The sequence below is a fragment of the Poecile atricapillus genome, chromosome 3, assembly GCF_030490865.1.
Source record: "Poecile atricapillus isolate bPoeAtr1 chromosome 3, bPoeAtr1.hap1, whole genome shotgun sequence".
NCBI classification, from domain to species: Eukaryota; Metazoa; Chordata; class Aves; order Passeriformes; family Paridae; genus Poecile; species Poecile atricapillus.
In genome coordinates, this window is record NC_081251.1 from 103,978,301 (window position 1) to 103,996,630 (window position 18,330).

An 18,330-nucleotide genomic window follows, 5' to 3' on the forward strand; every position below is an offset into this window, starting at 1 on the left:
AAATTCATACATATGTAACCCAGAAGATTTTTGTGTAGCCATTCCCCTGTAAAACTAGAACCATATCCCTGGTTCTAGTTCAGCTAGGCCACCCCACCATTTCTCTGTACTGAGAGCTTTAAATTTTGGCTTTATTTTATTTGGGACTGCTAATACAAATCAAGATTTCCTGACAGCAAGCACTCTTGTTTGTAGGGCCTGAGGCACAGGCTGGCTCCCTTGACAGCCAAATGAGATACAGCCACAGTCACCTTATCCCTCACCCCCACAGCCTGAGGTGAGACTTGGCAGGGGAAGAATTTGCACTGCCTCCGTTTTTCTGCCTAAAAGTTGATGACACAGATTTTATTTTTTTCATACAGTATTTCAAGACCTACTGAGAACAGCCCTATTTAAAAGGCTGCCGTTCTTCTTAACTGCTTAGTGTAATTCCAAAGCCAAAAAGAGAGGTTGGTTTTTATTTGTATTTCCTGCTGGTTTGGTTTTGTTTTGTTGGGGTTTTCCTCTGTTTTTTTTGCTTTGTTTTGCTTTGGTTTTTGTAAATGGAAATGAGCATACCCTGTGTATTTGTGAACTGGGTTTGTGTGGCCAGGTTTTGGTAGCGGGGTGGGTACAGGAGTGGCGTGTCTGACATCCAGCCAGGGTCAACCCACTACAATCTGAAACTCTCCCTGGATATTTCCCTTTTCCAAGGCACACAGAAAGCAATTGGAGAGCAAGCTAAGCACCCAATTCCTTCAAGCACCACCCCTTCAACGCCCGCAGCTGCCTCAGTCCAAATTTACAGCTGCACTTTCAAAAACTCATTTGACCAGGAAACAAACATAACATTTGGTACCATATAAAGGATAAGGTTTCCCAAACCTCTGCACAAAGCCAGCAGCAAGCCCCTGAACCTGACTGCCATAACCAGTGTGAACACAAAAAAATCACCTGTTGTGGGTTTATCCCAGCTCATAATGTATAGTTTGAATGTGTGTGGCTGCAAAACCAGAACAGACCCCAAAAATTGCTCCCCTTCTCCTACCCAGCATCTTTTTAAAATCCACAAAGTTTTACATCTAAAGTAATTCTCAAGTCTACCCTGGTGTTTTTTCCTATGAGACGCCTTCTTGTGGTTTGTTTCCCACTGCAAGGCAACTAAATGGATAACATTATATTTTAATACTTTAATATACAACATTTTATTGTTTAGTGAAATATTAATGAGTCCTCAATGCATGCTTATATAACAGCTGTAGGTGTCTAGACTGCCTGCTTACTTCAAAACTGCTACACTGCATAAATTTAGGTTTTCTGTTACTTTTCTAAATGCATCTTTTTCTGATGGGAGCTCCTTGCTTCTGATAAATAAAAATACTTTATGGATGATTTGCTTCACCTAGCATTCTTCACTCTGAGCATGGGGGTTTTTGAGCCCAAAGCCTTGCAGGGATTCATAGGAGGATTTCAGGATGCACAAAGATTAACCTGACTCCTTCAGTATCCCAGTAAATGTTCCCTCCTTGCACAAATCAGGATATTGCATTATACAAACATGCTCTTTCAGAGGCCACAACTCAAACACACATTTAGCCAGGCACTCCAGCACCAAATTTAGCACAAACTAAGATGCCACTTACATTTGTGCCAATACAAAGCCTCAGTGGGACTTTAAACACGTGCTTGACGCTAAATCCACTGGCTGAAGCGAGACAGTGTCAAACATGGGCATGGATGGACCCTCCCAAGCTGTGGGGAGCTGCAGCTTTTCCCTGCTGACATCAGGGGGAGCCAAGAAAGGCACCTGCAAAGGAATTGTGTGATTAGAGCCAGAACATGCAGCACAGCAAGAGTTTCACCCTGGTTTGGGGTTTCCTTTTTTCTTACTAAAAGCAGGTAAGTTTTTTTCCACATGGAAAGATGTGAATTTTCAAATGTATCTGCTCAAAAAGACTCTCCATTTGCTTGGTCTCATTTCCATTCCTTCCTTATTCCAAATCCCCAGTGTGTTATTTTTCAGTGCACGTAACACACATGATACATGAAATTTTCACACAAGTTTTCTGAGATTTTGATGGTAAAGAGCATAAAGTCTGTTAACCACCCTATGACAAGAAAGACTAAAAACCAGCTACAAGGCTTTAGAAGCCAGGGACCTTCCTAGGTGCTGCTACATGTTCTGGAGGAGCAGTACCTCTCAGTTAGATTTTTCTCTAAGAAAAGCTAAAATAGAAACACTTCTTGGCACCTTGCAGGGACAGTTTTCTTCTGTGAGCAGCTGCCACGCTCCTTCAAGCTCCCTGTGCAGAGGATGCTCTGGTTTTGCATGTCCTTGCTCATCACTATAACCTCAAGATGTGCACAACAAGGAACACAGGGCACAGTCCTTCAAACTCGGTGTCTGCTCAGTGAAGAAATCCTCTCCTGGGTTTAAAGCATGGGATAGTTACCCTGGGGGCATTTGACACCTTGAGAAATCAAATAGTTTATTGATGTCACCTGAAAATGGACCAAATGAATAAAATAGGAGGCTCCTGCCTCCATGATTTGTTCAAGATCACGCACACAGAACTACTGAAGACTAGCTCCTCTTCAAAAACATTCTTGATTTGATGAAATTCAAGTATTTGAAAGCACTGACCAGAGCTGAGAGTAGCAAATTATGTCTAAAAATGTGCCTTTATGAGCCTATCCAGCTCCCACAAAAATCAATAGGATCCTGCCCGTGTTTAGCTCAGAGCCTGGAAGACAGATTACCTTCCTGGGAGTGATCCTTCACAACAGAGCTGCCTGAGCAAAGAAAAGGGAGAAATTATTTCCCCAGCAGACGTGTTCCCTGGCCCAAATGCTCTGAGGTGCTCTCTGCCACACAGGCACAGCACAACCACCCTGTTTTCCAAAAGCTTCATGCAGGTGTGTGTGCTGGAGGTGAGCAGTTTTCACCCTGAGCTGAAAAGCCTTCCTTCTCTAAAAATATGAAAAGTCAAGAAAGAGATGCAAAAAATCCAAACAAAAAACCCTGACATTTATGAAGGAAAAAAAAAAAAATAGCAGGAACATAAAAACCATTTGAGATTTCATGAATAAGAAGAGTGAAAAGGATGTACAGCCACTCTCCTTAGACTTTTACCCTCCCCTCTGAACAGCTGCTAATTTTTTCTGCAAATACTGTTCTTTTGTCTACCCCAGCAAGGAGCAATGCTGAGCCCCTCACTGTTTCTAGAATTATCAGAGCTCATTGAAGTCACCTGCAGTTAATGCTGTTGATTTTTAATCCCCTCTGATCTATTTCAGAACCACTGGTTGTGGTGATATGAAAGTCACCTGAGCTCTGAGTTCACTTTTGTTGCATTTCCCCTGTGGATAGGCAGGGCCCTGCTGTGGAGAGACCTGGAATGAACTCTGAGATCCCCTTATGAGTGGCAATCCCTGGATTTTAACAGGACTGAGTTTTCACTCAGGCTCTTCAGAAGTCACCTTTCTGCATGGCAAACCTTCTGCAGAATTCAGAGGCTTGAGCTGAGCCCTCCACAGAACTGGACATACTCCTTGCTTCAGTCCCTCCCTGTCTGCACAGACTTCTTCCATGAGATCTGACTTTGTTTTACATGAAGCAGTTTGAATGCCACAGGTGAGGGCCCTGCTAGCCTTTCTCTTTGGAGAATATGACATTGTCACTTGTCAGGACTGAGCTTTGGAGCAATGAAGACATTGGAGACAGCAAACAAGAAAAAAGTGAAAACTGCTCTTCAGTTCTGAAACTGGTCTAGCCCCAAATTAGCTGACATAAACCACCTTTTGCAGGAGGAGGGCTGAAGACTGAAAAAAAACCCCTCAAAATGCTCACAAGCATTAACAACAGACCCAGGTGGAGAGGTGGAGGTGCTCAGAGGGGTTTCACTAGAAATAGATTTTGCTTTTTGTTGGCTCCATAAGCCTGATATCATTCTTTGTGACATTGGGCTAGGAATTTTATTCACACCTCCTGCCAATTCCTGTTATGGATGTTAGTTTTGGTTGCCTGTAGTAGGGTGTCTTGTTGATGTCACTTATTTTCTGCAGCGCTACTGCCTGGAAGCATTTTGTTGGAAACTCAGTTTCTAAAAGCTAGACGACCTGAGAAGGTCAATCCAGGAGATGCAGATCCAAAATGTGCACTGGAACAATGCACAATTCCCCCCTATCTTAAGGTGTATTTAAATACCTTGAAGGGGATATTGCTTAAAGTGACTGGCTGGAATATGAACAAAACTGCACCAATTCAACCTTGAAATAAAACTGCTCCTGTCATCAGTGTGTAATAGCAATTAGGGAGTGGGAAAAAGTATAAGGGGAAGATTTAGAGATGTCTCTAAATGTCTAGATGTCTTCAATTCACTGGAGACATTAGGACAAGATTATCCTAATCTTCAATTATAATATCTTCCTTAATGACAGAGGCAGTGACATCAAATGTTTTAGCACATTCTTACTGATAAAAATGGGATTTCTTATGGTAGTCTCAAAAAGCACTAAAACCTATTGCACTTCTGTAGTTTTGATGCTGTTTTCAAACAGAAAAGGCAGCAGCTTCCCAAATGTAAATCTCAGCTCCAGCCTACTCTACAAACATAAATCTTGGCTCCAGCCTACTCTCCTAATGACCCGCATTCAGCTTTATTCATTGCTTCTACAAAACAACATCATTCAGTCATACCAGCAGTCAAAAAAACATGAATAAAGGTTTTTTTAAGTGATGTTTGCTTCACTCAGTTCTATCCTAACATTCAGATGTTTTACAGTATCTTTGGTGTTCTGAAATGAAGGTCTTACTCTGGGCTGCAGCAGACTTCAGCTTCTTGGGAAACTCTTCTATTGCACACTTGCTATTTCCTATCATAATATGAAATATGTCTTTGAAGACAACTGCATATACATCAAGTCCCTAAACAGTTCTTTAAAGGCACAAACAAAGCTGGGGCTTGCACTGAAACTTTTAGATTTGTTATAAAACGTTAAGTGTTGTGCAGCTCAAAAGTTATACTAAATACAAAGGTAAGAGGGACACCCTTTTGTCTTTCCTCTGAAAACAGCCTTCTCTTCCTAAAAAAAGCTCCAAGCTGAGAAAAAAATTAACTCATTCTTACAAGGAAGATGGTGAGCAAAGTAACAGAAGAGAGCATCTTCTTGAAGCATTTATTTTTTAATTTTACAATATTGCAGGCATTCAAAAAAGCTTTAAAAAAATCTTTCATTATGTCACTTTTTGCTCCAATATATATGAAAAAAACGGTGGTTTCTGTTATAAAGGAGACACAATGGGCAGTAAATTCAATGTGCCAGGGGCAGATGTCAGCTGGAGGTGTGTGAACACCAGTTCTTGAACTTGCCAGCATGAGCACTCCACTTTTAATTTCCCATGCTCAGCCATGTGATGAGTTTATCTCAGCTCAAGCTCTTAGTCCTGTTGGAGTGGGAAAGGCTGTATCTCAGCAGAGCAGCTGTTCTCCCTACCTGCTGTTGGTTGAGAGAATGAAAAAGGGAAATCTTGTGACTTTTTCTTCCCATCCCTCTCTGCTTCCTCTCTTTGTGTTTGGTCACTGGAAACTGAGCCTGCCGTGCAAGGACAGAGCTGCTCACCTGCTGTAATTTCAGTAAGAATACCAAAGATGCTTCCCAAAAGCCTGGGCAATTCAGCTGCCCATCACATCCTTGCTTCCCCTCAAACACTTTCCTTCAGAAATGTTCATGATGGCTCAGTGTCACAGCTTTTGTCCAGAGGTAGGCAACTTGCATACACATAAAAACAATGGAAGAAGGTAATCATGCTTTTCATATGTAAAGTTTCAAATGGAAGTGGAAACAAAGAAAGAACTGTAACTAAATTTCCCCAGGCAACCCCCTTTGTCATTCAAAAAAACTTATGCCAATTAATACTAAACATAATATTCCAAAGAAATTCTAATAACATTAACACAGTTTTGTCACTCTTCAAAGAAGAATTTTGTTAGATATGAGTCAGTACCGAAGGCATTTGAACACAAGTTTACAAGAACAATATAAATATTGTATCATAAATTCCATATACTAAATCTGCTTTACTGGAGGGTGGTATTTGAAGACAATAAGCCATTGAATTTTTTTTCTTTTGGCTGACCTCGTTTTGATTATAGAATTGACAAAAAGCTGTAAACATTTATTATGATAATTTCTGCTGTTTGCATTTTAGTTGCTATCAAGTGCTAAGATAGCAGGGTAGACACTTCGCTATAAATACAAATCAAATTCCAAAACTAATAAACAAAGTCAGTGGGATATTGTCTAGAAAATGTAATCAAATAGTACTCATTATCATCTCCCAAATTTTCCAAGAGGCTGAACAAATCATGTTAGGAAGGCACAGTGCTCATTTACATTCCTTGCCCATACCTGGCTTTTCCCACGTGAATTCCTGTACCAAGTTCCCAGAGTGAGTCCCAGCTCCCTTTGGTTATCAGAGCAATAACCAAATATCCAAAAAGCAAGGCCATGTCACCATCTTCCAGGTTTTTTTCCCTCATTTAAGCCTGGAGTTGGAGCACGGGTTGCTGTGTGTACTCTCAGCATCACCTTGTCACTTGTGCTGGGTGTGACAGCATCTCAGGGACTTTCTAGAGCATTCCACACGAGGCACACACACTGCTTGGAAGTGGACACATCAAAAATACCTCCTTTAAATGTGACATGTATGAAATAAACATCCCAATCAGCAAAATTAATTCAACTATCATTTTTTCCGCAAAGGTAACAGTTTCTGCCCCTCCCCACGTTCTGGATAATTACTGTTGGTTATTTGACATTCTGTTGCTATGGGGTAGGAGTGCAAAGAGCTGTTTCCCACTTCAGTTCTGGAAATTGAGGCATACAGAGGGGGTTTTGCCAATTGTACCACTCACCAAAGGCACTGCTGGCAGCCCAGGCAGCATCCTCTTCCTAGCCTGAAAGGTTTTGCACCGCAGCAGGAGGGAGTCTCTCCCAGCTCATTAACTCCAAAATGAAATTAAGGGCATCCTAATCCACAGGGTAAATCCTACATAGCCAAACACTCCTCTAAAATTTTGATGCAAAATTTTGCACACAATAGCACTGAAATATTAAAGGAAACAATACACAGACAGCTTAGCTATTTTTTAACAAATCCTCATCTGATTTATATCCTAAGGACAATAAAACATCAAAGACAATTCTAAAGTCAATCTGACAGTATTGCCCTTGCTAAGGCAATCAGATATCCCTCTCTTTCTTTCTGAAAGGAGGTTAGGCTGGAAGAAAAGTGTACCTGCTTTCAAAGGGGAATGCCTCAGCCTCAGGCAACACCCTCCTCTACACTCCTCACTTCTAATTCCAAGCTCTCCTGCTACCAGGGAGGCACTTTTGGGGAAGAGGAAAGAAAAAAAAAACCTCAGATGAAGTATATTTAGCTTTTGGGTTGTTTTTTTGTTGTTTGGTTTTGGTTTTTTTTTAATACAGAATTAACAAGTGTTTCAAACTCTTCTTCCACCAGAGATTGCATTCGTACATATTCAGGAATTGGTCTAATTTACATTTCAGATCTTTGGTGTGTGAAGAACTTTTAATGATGGCTTAATTGGGTAAGCAGGGAATGTTGTGGGTACGAGCAACTGTTATTGTGTTAGGTAGGATAAAAAGCCATGTCATTCATGCCTAGATCTACAAGCATTCCTGAATTTCCTGCTGAATGGGAAATTAAATGTGCTAAGTGAAGGAAAAGAAAAAAAATCTTTTTCTTGGAAAAGAGAAATAATTTTCTCTTTTCCAAGAGATTTGTGTCAAAGGTTGTCTTGTACACACTGTAGTGTAGTTTTTTTTTTTTAATGGTTTTCTCTTTCCATGTTAAGGGACATCATGTTTGACTTCAACCAGAAGAAAATTTTTTTTTTAAATGATGACCAAAAAATATAGAGGGGAGCGACGCAAAAGCCCAGCTCTCTTTAAGAAAATGGTGATTTTGCTTTGTAACTGGTAACTTGTAAACTGCAAAGAACACATCAAACTCTTAAAGTAAACACTTTTAAAAGTTACATGCAGCTAAAAAAAGTTTTACTGAAATACAGTTGACATCTCAATGGTATCTGAAATATAAACTAATATTTAAAACCAAGTAAATCCTGAAATCCTGCACTTTTTATGTAACTGAGTAATAATTATAATGACATTATAAAGCCTAAATTATTTTGGTAAAAGCTCATAAATATGAAAGTCTAAGCATCTTTTCATGGATGAGAAAAAACAGAAGAAAATACAAATACTCCATAATTTTAAATACAAGCTTAATTCTGTAGGGTCTAGTTAAGAGCTACACATTACCACACAATTACTTCTTTGTGATAAAATACCAAAATCAGACTGATATTTTTGCCCTGTTGTTTTGTCTCACAAAATCTCTAAACGAACTTATTTCCTTCCCTCCTAACCCCTACTTTAATCTCCTGTATCTTCAACCCTCTTTCTATGCATTTGAAGTTATTCTTGTTGCTCAGCAAAATCTGGGGTCTAATACAGGATGTTTGACATAAGAATAGAGAAAAGATGCTTTTCTCCAGGGTGGTAATAAGTAATTTCTCTTTATGGCTTTCTTCCTATAGAGGGGGAAGCAATTGGTTTTACTGAATTTAGCCTTCACACATTTACTTCTTCATTTCAGATTTTCTGTAACCCTCACTAAACCTGATCACAGTAATTAATTACCACATCCCATCCCTTGAAAGCACATGTTGGACTGGCCAGGCAAGAGGTTTGGAGATTAGTGGGCTTTATTTAAATAAGCAACACAGCATTATCTGCTTACCAGGTGCCCTGTACAGTAAATTCACTGGATTAAAGCCACCTGACAGCAGATAAGACAGCTGATCCTAGTGCTGCTCCTGTGCTTCAACTGCATTACTGAAGAATCGTCCAAATAAACTCCTCGTGTTAGGAGGAGTATCCTAAATTAATCCAAAGTAGGGAGATTGCATGTTTCAGGAGTATATTTATTAAATCAAAGCCCTGGAAACCTAGGGACAGACAAGACCATGCCCACCTGGTTAGATTTCACCTTCAAGCTGTGCCACGTGAAATAACAAAGCACTGCATCTCAAATACAGGGACTATCCTAATTCTGGGAACTGGTTTAAGATTTACATCCAGCTGTGCAGCTTTGGCTTCGTGCATAGCATGGCACACAGAGAAAGTCAGTCAGTATTTTCCAACAACCTATCCTTCCTGAATAGAATCTAACTAATTAAGAGTCAATTTGATTCAATTACAGTGTCAAGCCAAGTTCCCAGAAGACAGAGATGAGGCTGATAAGGCCTTTTGAAAGCACAAAATCTAGACTGCAATTATGTTCTACAAGGCTCCTCTTCAAAGAGCTGAGCTTCCCAGAGGAGGTCTCAGCAAGGGGGTTTGGCTCTTGCAGGTGGCCCCAGCCCCACACAACATCCAGGTATTAAAGGTGTAGCTCTGCCACCACTATTAGCAACTCCAGATTACTTCAAATACCTGGAGTCACTAATTATCTGCAAGACATTATGGAACAACTACATTTTAATTTTTTTTTTTCTCATGACTGCTTTGAAGAGCAGCATTTCTTATTCAGTAATATTCTCTTAACAATGTGTGTTTCAGCACTGATTTACATCTCTGACTGGCTGTGTAAATTACATTGCACACAGAGGCTCAGGTGCCTCTAACACCCTGTTTTCCATTATTCTGAGTAGCCAAGCAATAAATGTGTTTTAATTGGAACCAGAGACAGATACTTGATATGACCCAGCAGTCCCTTTTACAGTGATACTGGGTGCCTGTGCTATGCATTTAGACCCAGGCTTCCCTGGAGTTTAGAGGTGAGCACGTGAGCTGCAGCTAAAATTTTTAATATTTCCTTCTTCTGAACACTGAGATATTGAAGCAGAAAAATAATCTTATTCCATAACTCGCCCCTGTGACCAGGATCCTCCCCAGCTAACGAGGGTTGGGGGAGAGACACTGTGGTACTCATTTATTGATGCTGCTCAAGATTGCAAACTTCATATTGTTGGATTCTGGTACTAACAACTTTGCCAGCCCATCTTTCATTCATGAAGAGTTTAAGGAAAACCTGGTAAGTCTGGTAAAAGTCCTCAGTCTGACACATATCTCCAATGACAGCTCAGACAAAGATCCCCTTTTTTCTAAGGGTCAAGATCAAGAATCTCCCCATTATTTTCCAGGTTTTAACATTTTTAAATCTGTATTAAATATCTTTGCTCCTAAATGCTGCCAGTCAGGTGCAAGTCATGGGATTCCTGGGTGACCTCTGCAATAACATCCCAATCGACCTTCCTGAAATCTGCACATGTGACATGGGTCAACTCTTTTCTATGTAGTGAAGGATCACCCTATCTTCAAGAAATAGCATTTTAAAGATTTGGGACTGCATAGTTCTCCAGACCAGCACAACAGTCTGCTGGGGACCCACCATATTGCTCACCCTGTTATTAAGTTAATAACAAAATGTTTAAAGTATAATCCTTTGGTATTATTATATTAATACTATTAATATTATAAATAATTAATTATTTCTGCTGCGTTATTAAAACTGCACTAAAATAACACAGAGGAGAATCGCTTCCTCCATGTAGAGAACACAGTGGTTAATTTACATGCCAATAATCTTCCTCAACTGACAGACTGTTGGGTTCATATAGACACATATTATTAGTGGCATATTGCCTGCTAATAATTAAAAAAATATGTAAGAAGTGGAAGTATAAATCATATTCTATGCTCATTGCTATCTACAGTCCTACTTTAGTGTTGCATGTGTTTTTCTACTCCTATTCTAAATGGTTTTGCACATCTGCTTGCAACTAAAATTAGATTGAAAATACTGAAATTTGACATTACAATGTCCAAAACTACAGCTAAATCTGTAAAACTGTATCTGATGATAGATAAGTGGAAGTCTAAAAACCCAGGCTAAAGGGATGATGACCATTACCAAGGGCTAAAAATGCTCTTAAGTTCTCTGGCTTTGCACACTGAGCAGCAACAAATAAATGTGTAATTCAAAATTATCCTCACACTCCTGAGCTGCTCCTTTATCCTGGATTGCTTTTATTTTCTCAGTGTATCCCTAAAATAAGTATTTTTTCCTTAAAAAATGCTGGAGAACTGACATAGCCTATTTTTTTCCCCACACATTACAAACAGAAATCAGAAAAAAAAAAAAAACAGTATATTCAGTACTGTAAATATAACCTGAAAATTTGGTGGTGGAACAAAACAGATAAATTTAATTTTATTTTTCACATTTTCTCATTTACCCAATAAACAGAAATGGAACTCAAATTAGCTTATTAGAACCACTGAGCCAATATGTTCCTGTTCTGGAAATAGGCTGTATGTCTCACTTATGAAGAGTTATTAAATAGAAACCTTTCTCAAAAAATTCTCTGAACAGATTCCCTTCCCAAACATAACAATGAACTCATAAATGGACACAATATTCATAATACCTAAAGACTTATTGTTGGTGTAGCCTCTATGCATTCTTTTAGTGCATTTCAATTCCATTAGCACTCATCCTGCCTTACAGCTGGCAGGATAGGGCAGGAAAATCACCTAACAATGGAAAAACTATACAAAATGTCATTCAGAATGTGGCATAATGTGAAAATGAGGTGGTGGACTCCGAGGTTACCTGACACAAAGCTTGGGGCATGGAATTTCATACAACATCCATGTTGGAACAGGCCAAAATGCCAATGTCTATTGCCTCTGCGCTCATTTTCAGCACCTTCAAGGCCAACAGGAAAAAAGAAGTCATTCTCATAAAGAAAATGTAATTAAAGGATTCAGTGCACAACTCAATTTCTTTTTCACTAAATTTTTACTACAATAATCATTATTCTTTTTGCTTCTCCCCCCAGGCAAAATTAATTTGTCCTAAATGATCACACAGTGCTGGTTGCTGTGTTTGTGGTCTGGTCTAAAAATCAAACACACATCCCCTCCCTGGCTTCTACTGTGTCTCATGTCAAACAAATCATTTGCAGCATTGATTAGAGACAGCACAAAATATTTCAGGCTCTGAGATGAAAATAAAGGTGTAGCCAGTGATTAGACAAAAGACAAGCACATTCCCCTCCCTTCAGGAGGCACAGCAGTAGAAATCACAGGTAAACTTATCAGTACCTGATTTCTTACCCCCAGAATTAAGGCACTTTATTTGAAATACACTCACTATGACCACACACACTGAAATGTGGAAGTTACTGCAAATAAGAAGAGGCAATCACTTGTGCAAAGCAGTCAGGATTAGCATTAAACTTACCATCTGATGGTGGTTAAGCACTTAAAACATTATTCTCTCTGTGTGTTCATAAGAAAATGCTGGTTTTCTTATTAATTAGAATTTCATCAGATGGGTCTAAAAGGTAATTTGAAGCTTTATGAACTTTTCAGGCCTAGAAGTGGGATGTAATGGTCTATGTGGGGAGTAACAATTCAGGTGACACAGATCTTGCCAAGGCAAACTCCAGGTTAACAAGGGGGTTTAGTTCTGATTTACACCATAGGTGGTGAGCACAGAATCATAGAAGAGATCCCTTATTCACCTTCACCTTAAAGAGGATGTGTAAAATGTTCTTGCTGGTACATATTGAGATATAAATCAATATATAAAAAACATCTGCAAGTTGTCAGGTCCCAAAAAGCAATCACTGAAAAGAAGGAGAAACTCTTAGAATCACAGAAGCATTAAAGCTGGAGAGGACCTCTGAGATCATAGAGTCCAACACCAAACACCACCCTGCCAGTGCTGTGGTTTAATTGAGTGCCACATCCAGTCATTTATTGAACACTTCCAGCAATGGTGACTCCACTGCCTCCCTGGGCAGCCCATTCCAATGCCTGACAACCCTTTCCAAGAGGAAATTCTTCCTGATGTTCAACCTGACCCTCCCCTGGTGCATCTTGAGGCTGTGTCCCCTTGTCCTGGTTGTCTGGAAGAAGGGGTCAGCCCACACCTGGCAACAATCTCCTTCCAAGGATTTGTAGAGAGCGATAAGATCTCCCCTGAGCCTCCTTTTCTCCAGGTTAAACACCCCCAGCTCCCTCAGCCTCTCCTCATAGAGGAGGATCTTGCTCTCTAAATCCTTCACTAACTTTGTTGCTCTACTCTGGACACGCTCCAGTATCTCAACATCCTGTTAAAACAGTAGAAATCTAGATGCAGTTTTGGTTTGGGGGGTTGCATTTCTGGAATTTATATAAGCACATGTCTGGAAGAAATAAAAAAAAACCAAAATCCTACCACTAAAGGTGCTTCTATTAGAAAAAAAGTAAAATTCAAAGTACTGGCAGCCAAAGCAAGAGGCAGGGAATTCACCAGAAATAGTCTGTGAGGGAAGTTAAAAACCATCTGCTTGGAGTAAGTCTTGTAACTCCAAGAAGTCTCTAAGGTACCAAAGAAGGCTTAGGTTTCACTGCAAGATCAACAAAGAATTAAAACAAAATACAAGTGTATGCATAACCAGAAATCACCTGAAGTTAAGTGCTCCTGATGCAGCATTTCTCCTCCTTCAGGTTTGCTTCCAGGAGCATCTCCTGCTGACAGCTGGAGCCGCTGCAGGTGTTCGAGCAAAGCTCACAGGCTCTTGTCAAACACTTCAGAATCTGAGGACCAAATAAGAGGTGTGGGGGGGAAATGAAAATAATAAGAAACCATGTCATTTTACCCAGTCCAAACATGTGCCTTGTATAACACAAGGAACATTAACAGCTGTGGATGGTTGACAGACTCCCCACTTCACACATCTATTTGAGCTCTCATGGACCCACTAGGAGAGATTAAAAAGGCAAAATCTTGCAGCTGAGGCAAGAGATCGTTCCCATCTGGTAAGACCTGTCCTAGACACTGCAGGCTTTCCCAGAGAGATCAATAAAAAGGTATCCCATGATATCATGAAATGAGATACTGCAAATTTCAATGTGCCCTGCACCCCTCAAGGAGACAAATCTGGGGTGAAGGAAGAAGTAAAACTGTTCCCACAGGCTCTCTCTCTTCACTTATTGTGAAGCGTCTACAGCAACACCCTAAAGGGCCTAAATATATTCCATATATTCCACTTTGTTACTGAAAAGGCTGTTCAAGATTTCTGAAAACAAGGTTTTTAGGGTGAGAACACAGGTCTGTACAAAATCTCATGAAGTATTATTACACTGTGTTTTATTATACAGTAAATATTTTTGTTCTTTTTGAGAATTGGATGAGGTGAACTGAAGCCAGTGGTCCCAAGAAATGAGCAGTATCACTTCAGGAAAATACCCATGGTAAGCAACACATCTCAAGAGACTCCAGCAAGGGTGTAAATTGTCTCTGACTGAGGATTTTGACAATCAAATCAGTCTGGATAAACAGAACCACATAGAATTTAGCATACCCTGTGAAGCAAAAACCTGCTGGGCCTGCTCATGTCTAAAGTTTAAGGTAATTTCAAGGTTGATCTTAATAAGAAAATATCAAATATCCCTGGTTGGACATGACAGATTTTTGAGGGTAACCCAAAATGTTGCTGTATTCCATATTTCTTTGGTCCAAAATTATTACTGTCTCTTTAAGACCCTGCAGGACATAGATGCATATATATCTTATATATGAAATATATTTATATAGATGACATGTGCATATAAATTATTTAAAATATAAATTTTAAAGTGGCACTTTCATAGTGCCACTTTACAAATTTTATTTAGTGTATATATATGCATGCATACATATATACATATATATATACATACATATATATATATATGCATTTTCCAACAAGATCTGTCTTGAAGAAGAAAAGCTGGCAAATCTCAAACCAATCATAAAGAGAAATGCTGTATGAGATCCTGTTGCTTTGAGAACACAAAATACCTACATTCAGTAATCCAAGCTGGTTTGACAAATTTCCTGAATACAAACAGCTGCTGCAGTTTCCCCAGTGCCTCTGGATTTCCCCATCAGAAACATAATTTTCAACATATTTAAATTAATCCTCTGTCAGCCCACACTCATGAGCTAAACCTCCCCTTTACCCAGATGCTTGTGATGTAAGAGAACTGAATTAAGGGAATCTGATGACCAGACTGGCGAGCTGGAGGTGAAAACCATCATTATACAAATAATGCCATGGCCCAAAATGTCTTCCTCAGCATCTTCTGTAGATTCTGAATGGAGGACCAGCAGCAGAATCTGTCTGGGGCTGCGTGGCACAAAGGTCAGGATGTCTGTGCTCTTCTCACTCCTCCTGTACCAAGGAGTCACCAGTCCCCCTGATTTTTGGCCTCCATAGGAAGCATCCTGTAGCAGGTCCAAAGTAAGGCTGTGGTTTGGTATGAAACAGACTTAACAGGAGCAGCAGAAAGGGGACAGTGGATGAACCTCAGAGCTCAGACATCACACTTCAGAGATGTACAGTTACTGGAAATGGCTGGAAAATATTGTGTTACACCAATGTAGCAGGCCAGAAAGATACAATCAAATGATGCCCCAAATTCCTACCTCATGTACATTTAGAGAGGAAGAGATGATCAGCCTACAGGCTCCACTTCAGAGCTCTTCAGATTACAGGTCAATGTATTTTATACTTTATTTACAACAGCATGACAACACCATTCTGGTGTGTTTAATTAATCTCCTATGGCATTTGCACTTGGTAATGCTGGGCACGCTGCCATCAGTGTGCAAACATCCAGTTCATACATGAGGCATCTTCTCCTCCACTTGGTTTGCTCCAACAAAAAAAACTCACAGATACAACTCAAGCTTTCAGCAGTTCCCCTTCTCCCTTACTCCCCATTTCCCCACTGGGACCTCAGTGGGATTTATGCCTGCACAGGCAAACAGGTTTTTTTCCTTCTCAGTGTCTTTTATTTTTACATGCTTCTAAACATTTCCAAAACCAAAACAAAGCCCACTTTGCAAGCTGTTCTGGAAATGGAGCTTATGCAGGAGGCCCAGGGGGACGAGACCGCTTTTGAACATGGGGATACATGGACAATGGACAGAGGAGCAGGAGCTGATCAGCTTGATGATGGGGAAAGAAGGGATGATGGAAGGCAAGATAAAATGTGCTCAAAAGCAGCACATCTGGCACTTTCCTTAGGAGGTACAAGGCAGAAACAGGAATTAAGTGTATTCTGTGCTTATCTTTACAAACATGTATTTCAGGTAGGAAACAATTGGAAAAAAAAATGTGACTGACCTGCTGCTGATATGCAAAAAATCTTTCTGCCTTGTCTGGTGCAGATTGTGGGATCACCAACACTGATACCCACATCAGGAGCAGCACAGCTTCCCCCAGCCTGAGATCCTATTCACCCTGAGAGATTCCTGGAGCTGGCACAGATAAAAATCCAAGTGAAAACACAATAACACAGAACACAGTTCGAACACCAAAGCAGACAACAGCAAATAAGATTTGAAGTTAAGGGGCTGTAGCCAAAACTTCTGGGCTAATTTGAAATTCTTTTTCCTATATATATAGGAAATACATATATATATATAATTGTCAGCACTTTTATCCTTGCTCAAAAATGCACTATGCTGCTCTTCAAAATGGTTTTCTTATCAACACATGGCTACATATGACTCCATGGACTTCTCAACAAGACCTCCTATTAGTGAGAGACATTACTCTGAATCTAAATACTCTGATCAATTTTCTTTATGGATTTTAATCCATAATACATTATATTTCACTGTAATTATTTGAAGGAACATTCTGGCTAGATCAGTATACATCACCACTGGAGCATAATGGAAAAAATAAAAATACAATTTGTCCTACCATCAGAAATATTTCTAATCAGCTTTATAGGAGAACAACACAGATTTCCCCAAAACACAGGTGGGGAAATGGAAATTTATTCATAAAATGTTTTGTTAGATGTGTTAAAAATATACATATGTTAAACTAACTGGAATAAAAGAGTTTCTCACCTCCCTCTTCTCCCCTGAAACACAGAGCACAGCTTTGCAGCAGGCATGCAACAACTTCATGGCTGCAGTGGATACTTCATCTTATGAAGCCCACTGGCTCTGTTCCAATAAATTTCCTAAAACTTAAAGTTTTGATTGTTATTCCTTCCAGTCCATAAGAAAAATCTCCCTTGCTCTACCCTCCCGCCCATTTCATCAAGACCTCACTATGTATTAGCATACCATGAACTATTCTAACAGGTTCAGGGGGGTTTGTTCAGGTTTCTTTTCTAAGGACATTTATCAACCTCTTGTAAATTTTCCATGCTGGCCAGGAGTTCCCTGGCTGGGCACCACAGGGTTGTTGCCCATGCTGTTCCACTTCCTAAAGCACCCCAGGGAATGCTGCCTGGCTGATTGCTGTTTGTGCCTGCTCCAGGGACAGCAAACCTCAGCACTGTGAGACCATGACACAATAACCAACTCTCCATAGGGAGAAATATTCCAGCTGACTGCCCTTTTGAACCATTCCCCTGAAACAATAGCTTTTAGAATGTGAAAGTATTTTAGGATTGACAACAACTGTGTTTGCTCTTTACATTCCTGTCTTGTGTCCCCCTAACCCCACACAAAGAAAAGCAGTTTGAGAATGTTTGGAGTTATCAAGAGATACAAAGAAAATTCCATTGTACAACAAACAGTGTCTGGCTTCCGAGAAGTGAGAGCACCCCACAGAAACAAACTCATCACAGAATGAAAGACATATTCATATTCTGATTCAAACTGCACAAGCAAAGGCAACTTCCTCCCCTAAAAGAGATCTTGTAGACACAAATGTGAGTAGGACCACACCCTAGTTTGATTCAAAAGGCACCCACCTATTTCCACAGGCAGATATTTGTCAGTCCTAAGGAGAGATTTGTAAGCATTGGACTCATCTCAGGAAATCCACCTCCTGCCTTGACACCCAGAACACATCTATTGGTGCTGCCAAAATTGCAGTCGTGTAACTTGACAGAAATGCTCTGAAACAAAGACAGCTCAGAGCCTGAGGCTTCCAAAAGACAGCACAGACAATGCTGGTGCCACCACAGGGCTGTGTGAGCTGTGGTAACAAAGGGCTGCTGCTTCGCCTCGCAGCTTCTCTGCAGGGCTCAGGGCTTTGCACAAATGTAATGAAGATCACGGGGTTAATATGCAGAAAAAAATATTATATTGCAGTTTTTGAACTCTGGAGAGTGCAAATACTTATACCAAAGACACTCTGAAGAAACAGCGGTGTCAATTATCACTGAAATGATAACTTTTCTTTAAGGAAGGAGACTTTTATGAAAACCACCTTAAGCCACTGTAATGGTTTTCAGTTTCTTAGGTTC